Genomic DNA, 5087 nt, shown 5'->3' on the forward strand with positions numbered 1-5087 from the left:
TTGTTGATCTATTACAATTTTGTTGCGTTTCTTGAGACAATTGGTAAGCGGTTTCGTTATTTGGGCAAAGTTTTTGATGAATCGGCGGTAATATCCGATGAGGCCAAGGAAACTTTTTATTTCGGTGGTAGTTTTAGGTATGGGATAATTCAGGACTGCCTGAATTTTATCGTCATTCGGCTGTAAGCCGTTCTGAGTTATTTTGTGACCTAGATAAAGAACTTCCTTGCACAAAAATTCTGTTTTGTCTAACTGTACTTTCAGGTTGGATTCTCTAAGTCGTTGGAAAACTGTTTTGAGTTTGTGAATGTGCTCCTGAAGGCTAGCTGAAAAGATTATCACGTCGTCCAAGTATACCATGCAATGGATGTTATGCAGGCCTCTTAGAACGTTGTTCATTGCGCGCTGAAAAGTAGCGGGCGCGGTTTTTAAACCGAACGGCATACGCGTGAACTCGTAATGCCCGTTCTGTGTACTGAACGCCGTTTTCTTTCTGTCTCTTTCTAGCACTTCTACCTGGTGGTAGCCGGATGCCAAATCTATTGTGCTGAAATATATAGATTTTCCTAGCTTATCTAGTAAGTCAGTAATGTTAGGCAAAGGGAACTTATCGTCTGTAGTTATTTCGTTAAGGCGTCGGTAATCGACTACCATGCGGAACTTTCGTTCGCCGGATGCATCTAATTTTTTTGGTACGAGGTGAACTGGGGCACTCCACGGAGAGTGGGATTCTTGTATGACGTTATCCTTAAGCAGTTTTTCCACTTGTCTATTAATTTCCTCATTAAGGACCGGGGGTAATCTATATGGTTTTACATAGATCGGATCTTCGTTAGTGGTTCTGATTTCATGTTTTACCTGATTGGTGAAAGTTAATGGTAATTTGTCTGTGTAAAAGATATCGCGGTACTCATAACAAAGTTGGAAAATTGCTTTTCTTTCCTCCTCGTTCATGTGATCAAGGCGGATTTTATTAAGGTTGTCTTTTAATATTTCGTCTACGTCATAATCGGTGGTGGCGGTGTTGAAATGACATTTTATTTCTGTTTCCTGAAAAGGTTGGACCTGAAAAGGCTTATGGAATGTAAGCGTTACGCTTTCCTCTGAAAGATTTTGTATAATTGTTTCAGCGAGGCCATTCTTACAAGTGACTATTGCTGAAGGCATTCTAATTCCGTTTCCGAAATCTCTGTAGTCAATTATCGCTTCACCATTTTCTAAGCTCGTGGGAATTTTCACACGGGTTTCAGAGCGGGGCTCAAGGATAGCCTGTCGAGGTGGACTGTATATTATTGGTATCCGTGTGTTGGGTGTTATAAGTAGTTGGTTTTTCATATCTACTGTGGCTTCAAGCTCCGTCAGTAGATCTGAACCAATCAAACCGTCATAGTTTTTATCTATGTTGTACAGATAAAATTTATGTTTCAATGGGCTCTGAAATGTTTTCAGGAGAGGTATATAAATTACTTCTCCGTGCTTGCTGCGTGAATGGGTACTAATTACTTCAAAGGGCTCTTGGTATTTGAAGTCTGAAAAGTAATAGTTCGCTATTTCAGGGCTCATGAAAGATCGGGTGCTACCAGTGTCGATCATGAACTTAGCATTTATTTCAGGGATGACTATATGGGGTAGTTTATTAACTTGGTGGCAATTTATTTGTATTATCTCTTCGGGTTGGTTGGGGAGGCTTCTTCCTGAAAATTTTCAGTTTCAGTTTCAGTCTCTATTTCCTGATTAGACATAGGTGGGATTTCATTGTAGTATTCGTCATTGTACGCGGGTTCTTCGTGAGCGTACTCATGATAATAGACATTATCGTCATAGTTTTCAGGTTGATTTTGCTCTGATTCGGGTTCGTATGGCAACTCGTTATAAAAGAGTTGGTTCATATTGGTTGGTTTTGAAAATTGCTTTACAGGGGCTGTTCTCATTGATACGTCAGTCGTCACTGCGTTGTTGGATTTATAGGGGTGAAACTGTTGGTTGGGAATTCCAAATTTAAACTGTGGTCTTTGCAAGTTTTGGTTGGGGATGCCGAACTTAAATTGATTTTGGGGTAAGTTGGGCCTGTAACCAGTTGGCTGAAAATTGGGCCTGTAGCCTGTAGGCTGGAAATTCGGTCTAACATAGGGTTGATTTTGGGGGATGCCAAATTTAAATTGGTTATTTTGCGGAACCAGAGGTCTGAAGCCTTGCTGAAGGAATGCTGGTGGTCTGAAAGAATTCTGGTTATTAAATGATGTTAACTGAGTGGGTTTTGACGTGGGGGTTGCATTCTTTAACATATTGTTTCTAGATTGATATTGGAATTTGAAGTTTACCTCTTCCAATACGATGCTTAGGGCACTTTCGATTGAATTACATTCCTTCAACCTTACAATCCTTATTAGATCCTCAGGCAAGTTATAGAGGAAAACATTTTTGGCAAGATTCTCATATATTGTTACTTTACTTTTTCTTAGTTGTTGGTCTCCCAAAAGGTTGACCTTGGCTATTAGGGCGCTTTTAACGTGTTGTATTCTACTATAAAAGCTAGAAAAGTCTTCTTGCGGGTTTATTTTTAACGTTTCCAATTCGATGGCTATACACTCTTCGGAGCGTTTATCACCGAAGCTTTGTGTCAAGATTTCTTTTAGTTGTTGCCATGACTCTATATCCTGTCTCTCGCTGATAAGAACAGCGGCTTTGTCAACTAGTTTGCTCGTAATTAGATGGTACAGGTAGAGCTCCTGTTCGGGGTTGTTATCTCCCTTATATGCATTGATAACATATTCGCATTTCGTGAGAAATGTCCTTAGTAACTTCCCGTCACCATTGAAGGTGGGTATTACTCCAGAAAATTCGCGGGGAATTAAAATTATTTTAGACATTACTAATTTTAAGCAAACGCTTCCAAAATAACTCAATAATTATGGGAATTTTCCTAGAATCATGATTACTTATCCTATATTTTACTTAACTAGGGGTTGCAGAGTTGATGCACTAACCTAATTTTTAGCTTTACAATTTTACTTTTAATCAATTTAATCAATTTCATACAATTTACTTAATATCTAGCGTTAAGAAGAGAGAATTTGATCCCTAAATAACATGTGAAAAATGGAGAGGACTGGATTTGGGAGGTGAGAAGTGTACTTACCAACGCATCGCTGCCTCAACACTCGAGCAAAAACACTAATGCACTTTTTGGATACCCGTTTCTCGACGAATTTGTTTGGTTCTTGGAATAGCCGTTTAATAGCGAATCGCGACGTAATTTCACCTTTTTAGGTAAGCAGAATTTGATGCTCGAACCGACAGATGCGAAACACGCGCTGCTAATATATAGCGACTATCCTACCGGCTGCGCCAGTCAAATTGCGGGTCCGCGCTATTAGGTTTTTAAAAACTAAAATTAAAGGCGAGCATAACCGTTCCGATTTGAGGTCCGTTTAATACTGACTCATACAATGACATAGTCTTAACACTAAGAGTGGCCTACGTGACCAATCTGCTGATACATCACTCTACACTCCATACAGTTGATGCTTTACAAAGTTGGAGATTCGTGGAATGATCCATCAGCATCCTGGCTGATGTAATAACAATATAATATGTTGCAATGCTTACGGTATCTCTGTTTATGTTTATATTTAAAGTTCCAGAAAGTTCTAAGGGTGAGATACTTGGGGGTACATAACTAGGTACTCAATATTTATTTATTTATTTATTTATTTCCTTTCTAATAATATCCTTTCTACAAAGGTAAGTACCTAACTACTTACGGAATTATAAATCTTTACGGAGATAACTATGGCTCACTCACGTTAGTACAATAAAATGTAGTACAGCGAAAAGCGGGTATGGCTCGCATGCGAATCACCGAAAGAGCCCCCCTTATCCGAACGGAGAGTAGTTTGTAAAAATTGACGTTCATCAGAAATTTTTATATTTTTACGATGAATAAAAAAAATTGAGTTTGAGTTTGCTAACTCACCCTACTCCTTCCTGGATAAAAGTGATCATCAGCAGCAGTTTACTAGTTTGGACGTAGTTAGGCCTCTTGGCCCAAAACACGCCACTGGATGCGATCTATAGCATTCCGCATCCAATCATTACCAGCCACCTTCGCAAATTGCTCTATATAGCCGGAGGCGACCTATTTATAGGTAGGTACGTTTGCCTAATCGTATTGGTGGTATTGGAACTTCGGAAATTAACCCTTTTTATTAAGTTAATTTAGCTAGGTACTGCTACTGATAAAATGGCCTAATGCTTTGTTAAGCATAGCTCAAAGAGCTATTGGTAGCCGACTCTCTCTACATTTATATGACCGACTAGGTATCTACCTACATCTATAAGTGGGTAAGGGCACATATCAGCTGCCGTAGAAAATAATCGCTGTTGGGTAGACCAAGGAACATATTACATATGATTAAGTACTTCTCTAACGAGAAGGCGTAGACATTGGACAGACGAGTTCTAGCGTGGAGGCAGTGGAGGGAAACGACCAAACGTAGTAACTAGGTATTAATTTCTCTATGAGAAACGACCGTTACTTGACAACTGTATGCTAAGATTATGGATTTCACGTGTGACTTAAATTCATGTGTATAGCTACTTGATCGAATTGTTCTGCAAGATGCAAAATCCAAAATGACTGATTAACTGATTGTGATTAAGTAGGTACACAATCTCATGTTGGAATAGTAAATAGAATGAATCCTCAGTACGAGGACAGCGTAGATAAGATATTACACAGACTAGAAAAAACAAAACATAGGTAACTTTTCTTCATGTTGCTCAACATGCGTAAACATTAATGTTACCAGCTCAAATATTATATTTTTTTCAGGAGGGTTACTCCGACATTGCGCACACATATATTGGGCTACATGCCAAGCCATTGTTACAGTGCGTCAGATTTTTTGTAGCAATCTTCTTCAAAATACAATCAATACATTTTCCTATTCATAAAGATGAAAAGATTAGAAATATAATAATTATTAATATTGGATAGGTTAAGTAAAATATCTTTGAGATAAAGGCGGCAACGAAATAAGAAACTTTTGATAATAAAATACCCATAATGTTTTATTCATCTGGCA

Source organism: Plutella xylostella, chromosome 17 (genome assembly GCF_932276165.1).
Source record: "Plutella xylostella chromosome 17, ilPluXylo3.1, whole genome shotgun sequence".
Classification (NCBI taxonomy): domain Eukaryota; kingdom Metazoa; phylum Arthropoda; class Insecta; order Lepidoptera; family Plutellidae; genus Plutella; species Plutella xylostella.